Raw genomic sequence first — 20,968 nt, forward strand, 5'->3', positions numbered from 1 at the left:
TTGGACAGCAAGGAGATCCAATAGTCAATCCTAAAGGAAATCAATCCTGAATATTCATTGGAAGGACTGATGCTGAAGCAGAAACTCCAATAAGTTGGCCACCTGATGAGAAGAACTGACTCATTTGAAAAGACCCTGATGCTGAGAAAGATTGGAGGAGGGAGGGGAAGGGGAGGACAAAGGATGAGATGGTTGGATGGCATCACTGACTCGATGGACATGAGTTTGAGTAAGCCCCAGGAGTTGGTGATGGACAGGGAAGCCTGGCGTGCTGCAGTCCATGGGGTTGCAAAGAGTTGGATATGACTGACAGACTGAACTGAACTGAACTGAAAAATATATTCACATCTAAGACCTGGCACAACCAAATAAATAATAAGTAAAAATAAATATTAAACAGAAAATAAAAATAATATGATCTCCATTTATATTTGATTCAAGGAGTGGGAATAGAGACACGCTAAACTCAGGCAGCAAAATAACCAAGACATGAAAGTAGCCGAGAAGCCCATCTTGGGAAAGAGACTCTTACCTGAGAGACCTGTCCCACTGGGCTGTGTGTCTGCTGGCCATCATCCAGTGTCCCACATGTCCCCCAGGTCACCAGGATGCTGCAGACCACATTCTCAGGACTTCTGGGCGGGGCCAGGTGCCCCACGGGGAGGGACAGGAGGCCCATGATGGAGAGTGGGGATCCTCAGGCCTGGTGAGGGCTGGTTGGGGCAGATGTCCTAGTAGAGGCAAGGGAGGCTTATGTGGGCCCAAGGTCCACGCAGGTGGGCGAAGACAGAGGGCGAGGAGGAGGGGCAGGGGTCAAGGGAGGTGTGTCAGAGAAGAGGGGAACAAGTTGGAAGGGGCAGGGAGAGGGAGAGGGGAAGGTGGGTGGGAGGAGGAGCAGGGGGATGGACCAGGGTAGAGGTGATCCCGGCAGGAGGTGGGAAGGGGCAAAACTAGTAAGAGGAGGGAGACGGTCTGCGCATTGGTAGGAAGGGGACCAGTATGGTCTGAGTAGCTGCTGACTGAGGCAGGCACAGGGTGAAGAGACAGGGACGGCATAGGGACAAAAGGCCAGACAGGAGGAAGGAAGCGAGTCAAAAGCTGAACCTGGGCAGACAAAGAGGCCATCGAACAGGAAGGGGACAGGGCAGCTCCTTCTGCATGACTCTGGGTTGAGAAGTGATGGGTTCAGGGTTCTGCATTGTTCTGTGCTTAATGCCTTTATGACTCAGATTGCATCAACAGGCAGTGCTAAATTCTGTGGCATTTTGACTTGGAAGATACCTTTAAGATCCATGAGTACAGCCATCTCCATCTTATAAATGAAGAAACAAAGGCCCAGAGGGTTTCCCAAAGTCCCTCAACAGTTAGGTAGGGGCACAGTTTGGACAAAATCCAATCCAGAGATCATAAAAACAGTCCACTCCTTGGTCAAGGAATGGGTCAAATGGGAGGATTCTCAAGGGCCTGGAGGGGGTCCCTCTGACCATTAGGGCCCGCCCTAGATAGAGGCAGTGGAGGTACCTACTCTCCATCTTTGAAAGGTACCTTCTATCCCTGTCTAGCATTGTCAGAACCTGCAAAGAGCCTCTTATCTCCTCACCATGGGAAAGCCCACTACATATGCCTAGGAAAGGGACTGAACATGAAGGAAATACCAATACTGACCTGCTCTCCAAAGAATGAGTGAGTGAGTGACTGAGTGAAAGTCCCTCAGTCATGTCCAACTCTTTGTGACCCCATGGACTTGTAGTGTGCTAGGCTCCTCTGTCTATGGGGATTCTCCAGGCGAGAATACTGGAGTGGGTGGCCATTCTCTTCTCCAGGGGATCTTCCCAACCCAGGGATCAAACCCAGGTCTCCCGAATTGCAGGTGGACTCTTTACCAGCTGAGCTACCAGGGAACAGCCCCACCCCCACCTCCGCCGACAATACTTTAGCTCAAATGGGCTAGAGGTATGGGGAATAGGAGAGGAAGACCTGGAACAGGGGGATGGGTCAAGGAGAATTTAGATCCTCCCTCTAGTCTTTGCATTAGATGCTGCTACATCTTTCTTGCTGTCTCATTGGGAGTTCACCAGGCAGGGACATTCCCTCCATTTTAAGCAAGAAGGAACCATGCCCAGATTGGCGGAGGCACTAGCGCAGGTCTACTCAGCATTGGAATAACAATACTAAGACCAGAATCCTGGCACCCGAGTCTGGACTCTTTCCATTAAATGACTACTGGAAAGTGGGATGGAAACAATGGGATGGGAATAAGCCCCTACACTAGAAATGAGAATTTGGTCAACTTTAAACTTTTAGAGGCGGGGTAGGGCAGATGGTGGTCACAGACGGTGAAGAGAAGAAGGAGAATTAGCTGAGCAAAAAGGGTGGGGATTTTATGGCAGCAATATCAGGGAAAGGAAATAGTAATGATGAAGACCTGGACGCAAGAGAGAGCAATGGAAGGTTCACTGAGCTTCCAAGATCATTACAAGTGGACTCCTAGGGAGGTTTTGCAAAAACTGATGGTGAGCAGCAGTCCCTTCTGGAAAGGCTTTGGAAGCCGCCTTAGACAGAATGGACTTCATTCTAAGAAATGTAGGGAGGCTCCCAAATCTATGAAGAAAGAGAAAGGCATGTTTAGAATCATGCTTTAGAAACACTACTCTGACTTCAGTGTGTGGGATGTAGTGACAGGAGGAACCGGGGTCAGAGAAGAAGATATTTCACTGAACCAGGAGAAGAAAATCATAGAGGGGGAAATCTGAGATGAATTAAGGAGACAGAATAGATAGAACTTGCTGGCCTACTGGAGCAAGACATGGGGAAAAGTAAGCTTAACACTCAAGTTTCTGGTTTAGGAGACAGGGTGAAAGGGGAATATAGGAAGAGTAGGGGTTTTTTTTGCGGGGGGGCGGGGGGGGGGCGGTGGGTGTGGTCCTGGTTTTGACTTACTAGGAATCATGTGCAGTGGAGGACATCAGCTGGCATTTGGGTGGCCTATCAGAAGCTCAGGAGAGAGAGCTGAACTATGGATGCCCTTTCGAGAGGCATCTGCTGAAATATTTTTAAAATGTGTGTCAAATGAGAAAGGACAGCACCTGAGCCAATAGACAGCATTTATGGCCCAAGTCACACTGAGGTGCCCAGGAAGGAGACTGAAATGGCCTGAGAGGCAGGAAGGAACCCAGGAGCTTGTGTCATGGAAGCACACAAAGAGCGTTTTAAGAAGTGAGCAATCAGGGAAGGAAATACAGACTTTCCATATTCAGTCAGAGGGTGAAAGAAAGTGAAAGTGAAAGTCGCTCAGTCGTGTCTGACTCTTTGTGACCTCATGGACTATACAGTCCATGGAATTCTCCAGGCCAGAACACTGGAGTGGGTACCGTCCCCTTCTCCAGGGGCTCTTCCTGACCCACGGATCAAATCCAGGTCTCCCGCACTGCACGTGGATTCTTTACCAACTGAACATCAGGGCAGCCAGAGGGTAGTGAGAGCAATTTGTTTTTCTTACATTTTTTCATTTTTTATTTTTCAGCCACACCCGGGGCACGCGGCTCAAGCTGAAAAATAAAATCCCAGTTCCCCAACCAGTGATCCAACCCACACACACCTTGCCTTGGAAGCATGGAGTCTTAACCGCTGGAATGCCCAGTGAGAGCAATTTTAATTCCAAGTGGAAGTGCTTGGTCAGGGACTGGGAATAACATGTCCCATAACTTCTCAAAATACCTGCATCTCCCGCCTTTTTAAAGATGCTGAAGCAAACTGTCTTCCCTTGAACCCACTCTACACTGGAGAGTTAAAGAAAGTGGGTCAGTGGAGGAAATAAACCAAGAAGGTCCCCACCCTCAGGATAATGCTTTAGGAGATGTTTGGGGGAAAACCCATAACTGAATCAAGGTGATTGGATTTTCAGTCTGGTTGTTACCTAATCCCATCAAGGCCTCCCTACCGGTGGCAATAAATAGGGCCGTGAAGACAGACTGTGTTCTCAGTTCCAGGGAGAGGCAGCTTGGAGACTGAGTGAGCCCCTGCTCAGCAGAGAGCGCCCTCCCTGGCCAGCCTCGCTCGGCACAGCTTTCTGACGCCTCTGGTGAGTCTCAGCCTGGTGGAAGGGCCTTCCCTCCTGGCTTCCTTTTGTAAAATTATGCTCACTTTTTGCTCTCTCTGCCTCCCTCAAAGAAATAAATAAAATTATTAAACACCAACAGCAGTGAAAATGATAAACTCTACCTTCATGGTGTTTAGAGTCTGGGGGTGGGGAGAGACATAGGATAATATAAAGAATATGTAAAATATAATAATTATCTAGGATATTTCATGTGCTCTGGAGAAATATAGAGCAGGGGAGAGGGGCAGCTTGGTAGAGTAGGTGTTTAGGGATGACTGCGTCTTAAAAATTCCTACATTGGTAGATTGAAGCTCCTATAATTTTAATTGCTGAAGTATTTCGTCTGCAGCTTGTGCCACACAGTTATCAAACTCCCCACTTTTATGGTTTGCCATCTCCCCTTATTATGAAAAAATTGACAATTGTACAGTTGTTGAAATTAATAGCATAGCACTCTGTAGATTCTAAGACCCCATCTTTGAACATTTCTGAATGTGCATGTATTTTCTGCTTCCTCTCCAGGCTTCTGGATTCCACCAGCTGGTTTTGGTGTCTCGCTTCCCCTGCATTCCTAACTCTGCACCCTCAGCTCAGGTGCCCATGGCCTCCGGAGGCAGCCGACTCAAGCCCCAGAGCATTCCACTCAACTTGGAGGGAATCCAACAGAACCAGCGTATGTGGCTGGTGAAGGTACCAAAGTACCTATCGCAGCAGTGGTCGGAAGCTTCTGGAAGCGGTGAAGTAGGGAAGCTGAAGATTGCCACAAATCAAGGGAAGTCGGAAATCTCCTTTACTCTGAATAAGGAACTTACAGACATTCGGGGTACAAATGGACAACCGGCCCCGGTCCACGCTCCCACGGAGCATCAGTTTCTCTTGCGTTCAGACAGAGGGCAGGTCCTCACGGTGCTTACTGAGCATGCGCCGGATCAACTTTCCCTGCAAGGAACCGTGGTCCATCGTGGCGAATGCAGACCCGCTCCCAGTGAAAACTACATGAGGCTAAAGAGGATGCAAATAGAGGGGGCTTCCAAACCTGCCAGGATTGTACAGAAACTGGAGAAGGTGGTCACGACCAATTATAAACCTGTTGCCAATCATCAGTACAATATTGAATATGAGAAGAGAAAGAAAGAAACCGGAAAGAGAGTGAAGGCGGATAAAGACCGAGTGTTAACCTTGCTATTTGCTGCCTTTGAGAAACACCAGTATTATAACATAAAGGACTTGGTTGGCATCACTATGCAACCTGTGGTGTACCTGAAGGAAATCTTGAATGAAATCGGTGTTCGAAATGTAAAAGGACCCCACAAAAACACTTGGGAGCTGAAGGCAGAGTACCGGTGTTACCAGAGAGAAGCCAAGAGAGAGTGAGACAGCCCTATGTCACGAAGATGCCAATAGGAGCTTGAAGATCTTCCAATACAAAAACTGATGAGGCTCTATTAGGGGGTAGGGCGGTTTAATATCTTTTTAAGTATTCACATTTAGATTGTAAAACAGGGAAATAAAATAGGCTGTAAATTGAGAAAATATTGTCTGAGGACTTCTCATCTTTGCTGCATCCACAGAGAGCTCAACTCATCTAAGTCTAAAGAGACCTGGCATCAGAAACTGGGCAGGGGTGGGCTGGGGATGGGGCTAGGGGTAGAGGTGGGGGTTCTGCTGGGAGTGGGGATGGAGGCAAGCAAATTCAATATTCTAAAATGACTGAAAAACAAAGTTGTTTCTGAAATGTTTAAGATATGGTCCCTTCGTATGTAGAAACATGAATGAAAAAATATTAAGGGTAAGAGGGTGAGATCATTAAAACTACTAATTGACAGGTAGAGGAGGATGGTGCTTGATGGAGTGGAAACAGGTTGGATTACAGGTCCTTTACTTACTTCAAGGAAGTTGCATGTGGATTGTATTTTGTTTTTCTTAATGGTAATTTGGGGTTTTTTGTTTGTCTGGTTGGTTGGTTTGGGTTTTTCTGTGTTTTTTTTTTTTTTTTGCTAAGCTGGGTCTTTGTTGTGGTCCTCAGGCTCTCTAGATGGGGAACTTAAGTTGCTCCAAGACATATGGTATTTTAGTTCCCCAATCAGGGATCAAACCCACCTCAGATTCTTAACTACTGGCCCACCAGGGAAGTGCCTGGATTGTATCTTTTTTTTTTTTTTTAATTGTAAAACAACACTAATTTATTATCTTACATTTCTATAGGTCAGAGACCTAAACTTGAGTCTTACAGAGATAAAGTCAAGTTGTCAGCAGAGCTACTTCACTCCAGGAAGCTCCAGGAAAATGCACTTCCTTTCATTTTCCAGTTTTAGAGGCTGTCTCCAGTCCTTGGTTCATGGCCCCTTCCTCCATTTTCAAAGCCAGCAGCGTTTCATCTTCAAATGTCTCTCTGATCTCTCTTCTCTCTGTTTCAGCTGTCAAATCTCCTTCTCCAACTCGGCTTCCATCATTACATCACCTTCTTAGACAGCCTGCATTGTCACAGTGTTATTTCTGACTCTCATCATCGTGCCTCCCACATGTAAGGACCTTAGTGAACACACTGGGCCCACATGGATAATCCAGGATAAACTCCCAGCCTCCTGGTGATTAACTTAATCACATCTGCAAAGTCCCTTCTGCCAGAAAGTTAATATAGTCACAGGCTTTCCAAGTGGCTCAGATGGTAAAGAATCTGCCTGCAGTGCAGGACAACCAGGTTCAATCCCTGGGTCAGGAAGATCCCCTGGAGAAGGAAATGGCAACCCACCCCAGCATTCCCGCCCTAAAGAATCCCATGGACAGAGGAGCCCGGGATCGCAAAGTCAGACACGACCCAATGACTAACACCCTCCCTAGGGACTGAGACGTGGATATTACTGAGCGCCAGTATTCAGCTAAACAGAGATGTACATGAATAGATCAGTCGAGACATGATGTCCTGGGAGACACACACCCACAAACTAATCAGGGAACTCATATGTGATTTATATACCCACAAATGGATCAGGGACCTAAAAACCTGGAAGATATAGCCATAAAGAAATCATAGACCTAAAATCCTGCAACATAAGCCTACAAAGAGTTCAGAGACCTCACATGTAGGGTGGTACACCTAGAAACGGATTAGCATTCTCACACTAGCACATATACTGACAAACATGTGAGAGCTCTCAAAGCCTGGTACATACACTCAAAATGAGTTCAGATACATCACCTTCTGGAATTCATTTCTTTTTTTTTTTTTTCTTAGTAAATACTGTTGGGTTATTTATTAATAGCTATGAGCATGCAGACAAATTACAACACTGTAAGAAGTTCTAAACAAGTCTAAATTTTAAGCATATTTTAAAAACTATTGATATTTTAAAGTAGTAAAAAAACAAAGAATAGCACCTTCATTCCAGCAACAAGAAATATACATTTCTGAATTCTGAAGAATTATCATAAAAAAAAAAAACAAGTCCTGTTCAAATAGTACTGGTTCCATAAATTCCACCCTGATTCTCTGACCCCTCAATTTAAAAAAAAAAGTGAGGGTAAATAATTGCTCTTTCCTGTGACCATCAGCCTATAAGCCTCACACTACTTGAACTGCCTTGATGGGCCTTATTACCTTCTCCACTTCATCACATTTAGTTCCTATTTTATATGCCCATTCAAGTGCAGCAGGTACTAAACCCTTAATACCTATATACCTTAATACCTGTAAGGTATTACCTATTAATATCTTAATACCTATAAGGTATTAAACCCTTATATAAAATAGGTGTTTGAAAAATATTTCTTGAATTGATGTGTATCTGAATATTAAAAAAATGTTTCTGAAGATTATTTTCTAAAAACCAGAAAGTAGAAGAACAAAGACAATGATAAAATCTTACTTCCCCCAATATTACAAAGAATAAAAAATAAGGTTGACACCAGCTTTTAAATGGTAAATGATTAAGGGTGAGAAATAGATCTTATACACATGGGAAAATTCAAAAAATTATATCTTGTCTTTAACCTGATGTTGGTGGAGGAAACCAACAGGTCACTGTTAACTGGTGCCATCACCCAGAATGGAACGACTTGATGACAGGTGAGGGCCAGCCCATGCTTTCAATCATAAATTCCACTTCAGGGAGAAGGCTCTCAAATGTCATCACTTCCTTAGCCTCATAGGCCTCCTCTCTGCTTTATGTAGAGCACTGATCATGGTCTAACTCTACATCCCTTAATTCTCAATTCTGTTGACTGTCTGTTTCCTCCCCTGGAATGTCAGTTCCAGGAGGGCAGAGACCTATTTTGTCACTGTCACACCCTCAGAAAGTGTCAGTCGCTCAGTCATATCCGACTCTTTGCGACCCCATGGACTGTAGCCTGCCAGGCTCCTCTGTCCATGGAACTTCCCAGGCAAGAACACTGGAGTGGGCCGCCACTCCCCCCTCCATGGAATTCATTTCTAAACATATCTGAAACCTTACAATATATACCCACAAACCCGTCACAACCCTCCCTCCCTGAGACATACACATACAAAGAGCTCAGACACCTCACTCTGGGATATTCACCACCAAGCAGATCAGAGTCTTCAAGTCCTCCATGGTACCTCCCACAGCGGACTGTTCCATCTCTGCATCGCGCGATGGAGTGTCCCGGAGGTGCAGAGTCTTGTCAGTAACTTCATTCCCAAACCTCACGCTCTTTGTGTGTGTGACCTGTGTTCCTGGTTGACAGGTGGACTTCCAAGTAGTGGCAGAAGACCCCAGGCTCCTTGTACACTGTGGCTTCACTCTGCTGAGGCTCTGTCTTCCTGGTTCATAGGTGGACTTCCAAGTAGTGGCAGAGGACCCCAGGCTCCTTATAAACTGACTTCCCTCTCTTGGGCCTCTCGACCTTGCTCGTATCAAAGCCGTCCCTTTTGGTCCTTTGCCCTGGACCTGTGATAACTATGGACTAGTTCTCTTCTCAGTTGTGGCTGAATGTAACGTGTACAATAAATCATCTCTTTTGCTGTCTTAGCTGGTCCCTGGCTCCCTGGATATATGTCTGATCACAAAGATGCATTTGGAGGAAATGGTCCAGTGCCTCAAGGTGAGTCAGACTTCCATCTTCTTTTGAGAAAGCTGCTGCGGTTGTCAGGAATTTGGAGGCTCCAGGCAAGGGCGGAGTTTGAGAAAGGGGCTGCACCCGGTGGGTGGAGCGGAAGGGATTGGTCGGTGCCAATGGCCTGGATTGTATCTTAAATTTAGATCCTTAATCATTGCCTGAAATATCTTAAGAGATTGCACTCTGGCAGCAAGCCCTGAAATCAAAACTGACAAGAATAATAGCAACAATGACAATAATAGTGGCTAACACTTATGCTTTTGGTGTAAGCTAGGTGCAGTGCTAGGATTTGACATTACTAGTTTTTCTCTCTCAGCAGCTCCATGGGGGAGATGTGAAGTCTCTCTTCCATTCTCCCACCCCATCCCTCAAAGTCTTTGGAGGGAGGTGGGGTTGAGGAAGGGTTTGGGGCTTTTTTTTGCTCTTGTTTTAAAAAATGCCTACATGTGGTCAGCCAGCAAAGTCAATGACAGTGGAGAGAGGAGGAAGTCAAAGAAGTCCTTGACAGTGAACAGGGTGGGGTCTTGAGCACAGGTTGGGCTGGGGGTTGGGGGTTGGCAGAGATATTTTTAGTGGGCAGAGAGAAAAAAGAATATTAGTGAAGAAGCAGGCATGCTGGTATGTTTGGTGGCAGGAAAAAATAAGTGGGCATCCCTTTCTTGTCCTTCATTATTTCAATAAAATATGACGCAAAGATCATTAAATGTGAGAGGGGTGAGTGGAGAGAGGAGATAGTAATAACGACTAATGCCCACTGAATACTTACTAGACTTCAGGGTCTGTTCTAGGCACTTTGTTGGCATCAACTCATTTAATCCTTATAACAATTCGGGGAAAGTAAATATATGTGGAGCCCATTCTTCAGATGAGGAAATAGGACACAGAGAAGTTAAATAACTTGCCTGAGGTCACCTAGCTACTACATGGGCAGACAGTGTGTTTGAACCCAGGCGACCCCTGTTCGACTCCTGGGTTGGGAGATCTGCTGGAGAAGGGAAAGGCTTCCCTTGTGGCTCAGCTGGTAAAGAATCTGCCTGCAGTGCAAAAGACCTGGATTCGATCCCTGGGTTGCGAAGATCCCCTGGAGAAGGGAAAGGCTACCCACTCCAGTGTTCTGGCCATGGGGTCTCAAAGAATTGGACTAGACTGAGCGAATTTCACTTTCTGCAACTTCAGACACCATTTCCCTGACTTTTGAGTTGTCTTGGAAGGCCAGCAGCATGCTGACTAGTGAACTGTGAATTTCTGGGTGGTATTGAGTGGTTTTTAAAGTGAAATGAGTTGTTAAAAATGAAGTTTTGACTTGGCAACAAGATAGAATAGGCGTGAAACCAGCTGCCACAAGATACAACAGATGTGAAATCCCAGGTGAGGGGTCAAATCGCCCTCTGGAAATCTGCAAAGAAAATGGTCTGACTCTCCTGGAACTCCTTGAATCCTCAGCCAGACCAGGGAGTCAAAAGGGAGCAGACAGTGAGAGGAAGAGCCCAGCGAAGGGAACTCTTTGGAGAAAAGTTGCTGATGATAAGGTGAAAAATTCCTCTTTCCACTTGAGTGGTTAGGTAGGAGGCTGCTAACTTGGAACCCAAGTCTATTGAAGGGGCTTCAAAGTGCCCACCAGGAAAGCTTTGAGTCATGTTCCCTGAGCTGGGATCAAAGAGGCCTGGGGACACTGGGAAAAGCTACAGCAGACTGCGGACGTGAAAATCTGGAGGCCAGGGGAGGGCTGTTTTGCTGCGTTGGTCAGGGCATTCTGCTGCACGGGGACCTATCGCATTCCTGGAATGTGCCCTGACAAGGGTTACACATGCTTCTTGTGGGCCAGGAGCTAGAGAGGGAGCTGGCGTGCTGTTTTCTCAGGTCCTGTCCAACAGGGCTGTCTGGAAGGGGTGGAGAGACCTTGGCTGACAGAGGCTGAGAAGTGGCATCTGATGCCAGGACTGAGGAGGGAATCATAAGCAGCTGTGTAGAGCAGAGGTGCCTTCCTCTGAGTCAGGCTTACAGCAATGGGAAACCTCTGAATAACCATCAGCACAACCCATGAGAGCACTGGTTTTCTTCATGTACCAGAGCCAACCAAAGTGCCAACTGGCGCCAGAGGGCTTGAAACGATACCTCAAGAGTACCAGTTCACATACTACTTTTCATTCTCTTCTGGCCTTCCACTTTGGTGGGTCCCAAACTGTGGTTAATGCATAGGGGAGGAGATAAGCAGGAAGATAGGGAGGAGCAAAGTGATGAAGCTGTTCCCACATGGGCAAGGTGGGAGGGCTCAACACTGAGCCATGTCTGGATATTCTTATCAATGAGGCAAGACTGTTTGGGTTGACTTACATGACTGTAAGGCTGTTTACTTCCTAAGAGAAGAAAAGTGAGGAAAGGAGGTTACTCCAGAAATGAATGTTAAAAGGATGAAAGTGAAAGTTGCTCAGTTGTATCTGACTCTTTGCAACCCCATGGAATAGTCCATGGAATTCTCCTGGCCAGAATATTGGGGTGGGTACCTTTCCCTTCTTCAGGGGATCTTCCCGACACAGGTCTCTTGCATTGCAGGCGGATTCTTTACCAGCTGAGCCACCAGGGAAGCCCAAATATTATGGGTAAGAGAATGAGATCATTGTGCATGTGCTAAGTCACCTCAGTCGTGTCCAGCTCTTTGCAACCCCATGGACTGTAGCCTGCCAGGCTCCTCTGTCCATGGGATTCTCCAGGCATGAATACTGGAGTGGGTTGCCATTTCCTTCTCCACGGGATCTTCCTGACCCAGGGATCGAGCCAGCATCTCTTACATCTCTTTTATTAGCAAGTGGATTCTTTACCACTAGCGCCACCTGGGAAGCCTGGCATTAAAAGGATGGTAAGAGACAAAAATACAATTAGTTTGATCATATCATGAGTGGTGCATGTTCAGAGTACCTGTCTAGTCAGGAGATTAATGTGAAGGCAGTCGGTGGTGTGTGGCCGTATTCTAGCAACAATCAGCTCCTGAGTACAGGCCCAGGGTCAGAGCTGGGGTTATCAAGGGTTGGGGGTTTTCTAGGTTAGTATGATGGATGGAGAGAGGGGAGAGTGTTGGAGCTGTTTACAGATACCTACGATGATGGAAAAGTGGAAAGTGGAGATAGGAGGGGAGAGACAGAGAGTGGAAAGTAATGGGTCTCAAGTCCTAGGAGACCCCAGTGGGGTTGAAGAATTATTGGCGTGTAAGTACCAGAGAACCTGAACTGGAAAGACAGGAGGTGGTGGTCAGGGATGTTAAGTAATTTCTGTGAAGTCATAAAGCCACCGAGAAGGAAAATGGCAGCCTTCCATCATTTAGACTGGCAGTCCCCAACTTCTGCTCATTGTTTCTGTATTATTGGGAACACCTGGAATAAATTTCCTTCTTCATAATATTCCCTCCTGGAAACTATGGTGTCAGCTTGAAAGAATACTATATTTTCTACCACCAGTTTCCCCCTTGTTTTCTACAGTCTCTCTAGGAAATAGCTCTTAGATCCTCCCATACTCTCCCTTCCCTGAGTTTGGTCTCCACTCCATGACTGAAACACTGAGTTTCTTACTATTATCTACTGCTGCCACATACTCTCTATTAATAAATAATGTCTCTGCAATTTTTTCCACCTGAAACATCCAGTTTTACTTTATACCTGGTATAAAACCTTAGATGATTCCTTATTCACAGCTTCAAGTCATAGACATCTACCTAATTTTCTCGGCCATCCACACTTTCTCCTGCTATTATGGAGAGCTTTTCAAGAAACCTGAGTTCCAGTTACTCATAGAAGATGAATAAAGGGAATCATGCTCTACATGATCTCATTGATGTCCTCAAAAATAACAATTCTTATTGAAGTTCTGGCATGCTCGGAGTGATGCATATAGTGCTGGCCAACCTGGGCCAGCTCTCAGAGGGACAAGCATTTGCAGTCCACACAGAGGGGGCCATGGAGAAGGAATGAGCAGGCCAGCCTTTCCCATCAGATCACCTGGCACAGGACCTGCACTTGCTCCTTAAATGAGTGACTGGCTCTCAATGCACAAACATTTACTGATCTATCATCCAATTAGACAGCTAAGGACAGGTCATGGTTGAATTTAAGTCAATTTGAATGGGTAAGTGAAGCTCTGGAAATTTAAAAACAAGAGAGGAAAGTGGCTTCAAGGATTTTGTGGCTAGAAGGTTAACAAAATTTGGAATGAAATGAATATCAAGATCATACAAATTCATTTTGAGGATTGCAATTCATTTAACTAGAAAAATATGACTAAATTAAGTAAAGATTGGCTCTGTATCCCAATTGTTAGTGGAGAGGCACTAGCAATTATATTCAGAACTGGTATTCTGAATCAGAGAGGGAGATTGAGAGGCTGGGAAAGAGGGCCAGCTACCTAGTTCTACCAAAACTACTATCCTTGTACCAAATTCCTCTACTTATACTGTTAAAAAAAGAACTTGTTTTATGTATAAATATAAAACAATAACATACATATAAATAATAAATATAAAATAAACACAAAATAAAATTTTTATGTATAAATTAAACGGTCCTACTGCATAGCACACAGTGGCACAGTCAATATCTTGTAATAGCCTATAATGGAAAAATATCTGAAAAAGAATGTAAATATATATATATGATTGAATCACTTTGTTGTACACCAGAAACTACCACAACATTGTAAATTAACTATACTTCAATTTTAAAAAGAATTTATTCAATGCTTATTTTTGTCTCCACTGAGAGTCTTTGAAATAAGCCATGGTCCTCCTTTATTTTTCTTTATTGAGTTATAATCAATATATATGGTTATATTAGTTTTAGGTGTACAACATGATGATTCAATATTTGTATATATTATAAAATGATTATCACAAGACTACAGACATTTTTTTCTTGTGATGAGAACTTTCAGGATTTATTCTCTTAATAATTTTCAAATGTGCAACAAAGTGTATTATTAACTATAGTCACCATGCTGTACATGGCTTATTTACTTTATACTGGAAATTGTACTTTTTGACCTTCTTTACCCATTTTGCCCCCTACACCTCTGGCAGCTACCAATTTGTTCTCTCTGGCTATGAACTTGGTTTTTTATGTTGTTGTTTTGTTTTTTGGCCATACTGCACAGCAGGTGGCATCTTAGTTTCCTGATCTGGAACTGAACTCATGCCCCTTGCAGTGGAAGCAGAGTCCTAACCACTGGACTGCCAGAGAATTCACAAGATTTCCTTCTTTTTATGGCTGAACAATATTCTGGTGTGTGTGTGTGCACGCATGTATGCTCATTCATGCATCACATTTTCTTTATCTATTTATCCATGGATGGACATTTAGGTTGTTTTCATATCTTGGCTATTATAAATAATGCTGCAATAAACATGGGGCTGTAGATATCTTTCTGAGTTAGCATTTTCCTTTTCCTCAGATAAATACCTAGAAGTGGAATTGCTGGATCATATGTTAGCTCTATTTTTAATTTTTTGAGGAAACTTCATACTGTTTTCCATAATGGCTATACCAATTAAGCCATGGTCAACCTTAATGTTTGAGCAAAAGAACTTGCAATCAGAATTCTGGATGATGTAGGGCTACACACACAAGCCCATCAAGGATTACCAGGAGCTACACTCTTAGAGATTACTTAGCAGCAGGGTAGCCCTGGCCTGAGAGATGTTACTCATTTCTAATTCTAAGGCTCAGTATGTAGGTAAAAGGCAGAAAAATAAATCAAAAGTAAAGATGACAATTACAATCACTTGAGGGTAACATTTCTAAGATTTGGGAAATAAGGATGGTGGTCGAGGAGAAAAGTAACTCCTTAAGTGCAACCTCATAGCCATTCCAGGGTTTAGGCATTAATTTGAAAAGCCTTAACACAAACCAAGACTTTAATGAAAATAACAAGTTCCTATTTAAGAGGAAATCATAATTGGGAGAAAGGTTTCATAAAGAAGTTGATTTAGTTGCTTATGGGTGAATTTGTCAAATAAGCTTTGGTGTTCCAGATGACCCAGGTCAGCAGAAGGAATCAGAGAATGTAGAGGGAATAGTTTGTCCCTATTCTCCGTAACTGATAACCTACAGATTGATCATATTAGTTGCTTAATAGTAGATTAAGATAGTAGATTATTAAAATAAAGGCTTAGGCTGCAAGGCTATATTGTACAGCATATATTTTATAATAACTTTGAATGGAATATAACCTATGAAAATATTGAATCACTATGTTGTACACCTGAAACTATCATATTATAAATCAATTGTACTTCAATTAAAAATAATAATAAAGTTAAATATAACTCTCCTAAAAATAAAAAATAAAATTAATATTTGTTAGGGTGCAGTGGACCCTCCAAAAGAGTGATTCTCCTCTATCTCTGCCCCTAAATTTCTCACCTTTAGTCCCAGACAAGTTTGCTGACAAAGCACTTGGTGAGGAGGCTTCTCCTGACCGTGACTTGTCTCCTGAAGAGACCTCATCCTCAACTGTTTGCTGATTTCAGGGACACCAGGTGTTAAATGTCTTAAAACGTCATCAGAACAGGATGGACAACACGGTAGCTCTGTCCTTGACAACCGCTCAGTCTTACTGATCTCTTTGCCCCTCCTCAGCCTGTTTTCTGAAGTAGAAATAGTAGAAATAGTACTCCTTATTGTATTCTATGGAATGTCTCTGACAAAGTATCAAAACCCTATATAAAGGTTTCTATAGAGAACCTGGGAGTGGGGGCTTGAAGTCTATGGGTTCACTCACTCCTATGGTACCATGTCCGAAAGGGGGCTTACATATTACTTACAGAGCAAAGTGTTCCAGAACCAGAAACATATTTTCAGTGAGGAATTGATAACTTAAAATTTATTTTTATATTCTTTAAACAGTACCTGTCAACATATTCAATTGGCTCTGAGTAAGGGTGATCAGAGATGGCTTTAACAACTCAAATTGCAAAGCCCTCTTCTTGTCAGGTTCCTATACTCCTCTAATCATGACCTCAGGAAACTCTGGCAGCATCAGTACCTTAACAGGATGTTCCAGACCCCACTTTGCCATGACTGAGATTCTGAATCAGCCAACTTCGAGGAAGCCCAGATTCCATTTAGAAAAGGACGATAAAGCACAGCAGTTCCAAAAACCTGGAACTTAGATGCTTAGTCAGGCCTTCTCACAGAAATGCTGAATCTCAGCCTCCTGGGGTGGAACCCAAGATAACTATATTTTTAACAAGCTGCAGTTGATTCTGATGCCCATGCACATTTGGAAATCACTGATACAGATTCAGATTAGGCTATAAATTGCATGTTTATACCATTCCATATGACTGTTTACAGTAAATAAGCTGATGCCAGAGACAGCACAAATTATTTCAGTGACAGACTGAATTTATGCTGATGTTTCTAATTTAATCATCATTGCTCTAAAGACAACTTAACCAGTATCTTAACTACAGGAATTTCTCAATCTGTCTTTTTCCATATATAATAGACTCATACCAGACTCCCCTTATCAAGTTGTATGTTTCCATACCAAACCATGTTTAGAAATAACATCATTTAAAAGTTGAGTTGTGGCTGCTTGTCCCCATTACTTTTCATTTGTGGTCATCACCCATCTCATCTTGGGTAATGTCAGAGAATCCTTTGTTAATATTTCCTTTGGCAGCTGATGTGCATTTTCAAGTCTCTTAAATTTTACCTCCTACTTCAATCAATTTATTGGTAGAAATTTTTGTATTCAGTAGGTTCAGCACACTAGTAAAATGCCACCTAAGATTTTGTTTCTTTTTCTTAACCTCATGCAAACATTGCATAGAGCAGTAATTCTCCAACTTTGGTATATATAAAAATCACCTACAAGGGGAGGAGGAGCTTTTATAAATGCAAATCCTTGGTCCCCACACCTGTAGACTAATTAGATATGGTTGAAGCCCAACCAGATGATTATATACACTGAAGTTTTCATGCACCAATACTAAGGTATTATTTACACTTAAATGAAGCAGGGCAAAAGCTAATCATTTTGCCAAAAGAATGCACTGGTCATATCAAACACTCTTTTCCAGCAACACAAGAGACAGCTCTACACATGGACATCACCAGACGGTCAATACCGAAATCAAATTGATTATATTCTTTGCAGTCAAAGATGGAGACGCTCCATACAGTCAGCAAAAACAAGATCAGGAGCTGACTTTGGCTCAGATCATGAACTCCTTATCACCAAATTCAGACTTAAATTGAACAAAATAGACAAAACCACTAAGCCATTAAGTTCAGTTCAATTCAGTTCAGTTTCTCAGTTGTGTCCAACTCTTTGCGACCCCAGGAACCACAGCATGCCAGGCCTCCCTGTCCATCACCAACTCCCGGCATCCACCCAAACCCATGTCCATTGAGTCGGTGATGACATCCAACCATCTCATCCTCTGTCATCCCCTTCTCCTCCTGCTCTCAATCTTTCCCAGCATCAGGGTCTTTTCAAATGAGTCAGCTCTTCACATCAGGTGGCCAAAGTATTGGAGTTTCAGCTTCAAAATCAGTCCTACAAATGAACATCCAGGATTGATCTCCTTTAGGATGCACAGGTTGGATCTCCTTGCAGTCCAAGGGACTCTCAAGAGTCTTCTCCAACACCATTCAGGTATGACCTAAATCAAATCCCTTACAATTATACAGTGAAAGTGACAAATATATTAAAGGGATTAGATCTGATAATTATAGTTCTATGGACAGAGGTTCACGACATTGCACAGGAGAAGGTGATCAAAACCGTCCCCAAGAAAAAGAAATGCATAAATGCAAAATGGCTGTCTGAGGAGGCCTTACAAATAGGTGAGAAAAGAAGAGAAGTGAAAGGCAAAGGAGAAAAAGAAAGACATACTCATCTGAATGCAGAGTTCCAAAGAACATTAAGGAGAGAGAAGAAGATCTTTCCAAGTGATCAAGGCAAAGAAACAGAGGAGAACAATAGAATAGAAAAGACTAGAGACCACTTCAAGAAAATTAGATATACCAAGGGAATATTTCATGCAAAGATGGGCACAATAAAGGATAGAGATGGTATGAACCTAACAGAAGCAGAAGATATTAAGAAGAGGTAGCAAGAATACACAGAAGAGCTATACAAAAAAGATCTTAATGACCCAGATGACCACAATGATGCAATCACTCACCTAGAGCCAGATATTTTGGAGTGTAAAGTCAAGTGGGCTTTAGGAAGCATCCCTATGAACAAAGCTAGTGGAGGTGATGGAGTTCCAGCTGAGCTATTTCAAATCCTAAAAGATGATGCTGTGAAAGTGCTGCACTCCAGATGCCAGCAAATGTGGAAAATTCAGCAGTGGCCACAGAACTGGAAAAGTCGGTTTTCATTCCAATCCCAAAGAAAGGCAATGCCAAAGAATGTTCAAACTACTGCACAATTGCACTCCTCTCACACGCTAGCAAAGTAATGCTCAAAATTCTCTAAGCCAGGCTTCAACAGTACATGAACTGAGAACTTCCAAATGTTCAAGCTGGATTTAGAAAAGGCAGAGGAACTGGAGAGATCAAATTGCCAACATCTGTTGGATCACTGAAAAAGCAAGAGAATTCCAGAAAAACATCTACTGCTTCATTGACTATGCCAAAGCCTTTGACTTTGTGGATCACAACAAACTGTGGAAAATTCTTCAAGAAATGGGAATACCAGACTACCTTACCTGCCTCCTGAGAAATATGTATGCAGGTCAAGAAGAAACAGTTAGAACCAGACATTGAATAACTGACTAGTTCAAAATTGTGAAAGGAGAACATTAAGGCTATATATTGTCATCCTGCTTAACTTCTACGCAGAGTACATCATGTGAAATGCCAGGCTGGATGAAGCACAAGCTGGAATCAAGATTGCCGGGAGAAATATCAATAACCTCAGATATGCAGATGACACCACCCTATGGCAGAAAGCAAAGAATAACTAAAGAGCCTCTTGATCACAGTGAAAGAGGAGAGTGAAAAACTGGCTTAAACTCAACATTCAAAAAACTAAGATCATGGCGTCCGGTGCCATCACTTCATGGGAAATAGATGGGGAAACGATGAAAACAGTGAAAGAGATTTATTTTCTTCGGCTCCAAAATCACTGCAGATGGTGACTGCAGCCATGAAATTAAAAGATGCTTGCTCCTTGGAAGAAAAGCTATGACAAACCTAGACATGTTATAAAGCAGAGCCATTACCTTGCTGACAAAGGTCCGTCTAGTAAAGCTATGGCTTTTCCAGTAGTCATGTATGGATGCGAGAGTTGGACGACAAATAAAGCTGAGCGCCAAAGAATTGATACTTTTGAACTGTGGTGTTGGAGAAGACTCTTGAGTCCCTTGAACTGCAAGGAGATCAAAGCAGTCAGTCCTAAAGGAAACTGGAAGGACTGATGCTGAACTGAAGCTCCAATATTTTGGCCACCTGATGCGAAGAACCTGACTCCTTAGAAAAGACCCTGATGCTGGGAAAGATCAAAGGCAGGAGGAGAAGGGGATGACAGAGGATGAGATGGTTGGATGGCATCACCGACTCAATGGACATGAGTTTGAGCAAGCTGCAGGAGATGGTGAAGGACAGGGAAGCCTGGCATGCTGCAGTCCATGGGGTTGCAAAGAGTTGGACACAGCTGAGCAACTGAACAACATCACACTCACCTCGGGTAATTCCGATATAGGTGATCTGCAAACCACACTGTAAGAAACAAGAATACTCACCTAAGAAATGTGAAAGTGGATAGTTCACATATATCAAGGCAAGATTTTAGATATCATTACCCAGGAAAAGCAGCACTGTGGACCTACCTCCATGATTATTTATATTCTTGGCAGAATCTTGTACCACTGGACAAGTCATGTTATGAACCCAATTCTTTGTGAGGTTTTCTCATTCTCCTTATGGGTCCAGGGTATCCTATAGAAATAATTCTTTTCAACGTTGTTTTTATTGCTTCTTCATAAACAGAACCTTAAGGTGACAGCTTCTGTATCTTATAACATTAAAAAGCTTGACAAATAACACTTTCATTTAAATTTCACTTAGGCTCGTGGTATGGTTTATTTCTTATTGCAACTTCATTATGAGTATATATTCATTATGTATGTTCATTATGATTGTAAATTCATTATGTGTAACTTTATTATGAGTGTTGAAGTCCTAGGTGAACTCTCCCCCTTTCCACAATTGTCATATCTGTAATGGGTGTCTCTGCTGCATGTCTGTAATTCACAGTTTTGACAGTACTTATTATCACATCTATTATAAAAGGTTTCTCTTCCATGTAGATTCTAATAAAGGTATTTCCTTTCTGACTGAAGTCCATATCACACTTGCTAATATCAATTTTCTCTTGGGTGGGTTCTCAGGTGAATATGAAGTGTTTAAGCCTCAGAGGAGCCTTACTGCACTTGTCACATTTATAGAGTCTCTCTCCCTATGGGAAGAGACTCAAATGCCAGGTTTCACACTCATAAAATTCTTACCGCACATACCACATCAATATGCTTTCTCTCCTGAATGGGAATGGAAGGTAAAATGGAGAAGAGTGGAGCATCTGGCGAAGCCCTTACTGTGCTCATCACGTGGATATGGTTTCTCTCCCATGTGGACTCTGAAGACATCTAAGGTAGGCAGCTCTTCAATAACTCTTACCACCTTTACGTCCTTCATAGGGTTTCCCTCCTCCACAGACATCTTCATGATTGCAAATATTTTGTACTGGCTGATACCCTCAACCCACTCAGACCATTTGCAAGGCTCTTCTACTATA

The 20,968-nt window shown here is 43.2% G+C and overlaps 2 pseudogenes; one reads left to right on the forward strand and one right to left on the reverse strand.

Annotated features, from left to right (window-relative positions):
• LOC110132653 (large ribosomal subunit protein eL33 pseudogene) overlaps positions 1 to 20,968 on the reverse strand; it is a 57,381-nt pseudogene that overhangs the window by 13,218 nt on the left and 23,195 nt on the right.
• On the forward strand, positions 1,279 to 5,632 carry LOC110132650 (general transcription factor IIF subunit 2 pseudogene; annotated as a pseudogene).

The sequence above is a fragment of the Odocoileus virginianus genome, chromosome 5 (genome assembly GCF_023699985.2).
Source record: "Odocoileus virginianus isolate 20LAN1187 ecotype Illinois chromosome 5, Ovbor_1.2, whole genome shotgun sequence".
Classification (NCBI taxonomy): domain Eukaryota; kingdom Metazoa; phylum Chordata; class Mammalia; order Artiodactyla; family Cervidae; genus Odocoileus; species Odocoileus virginianus.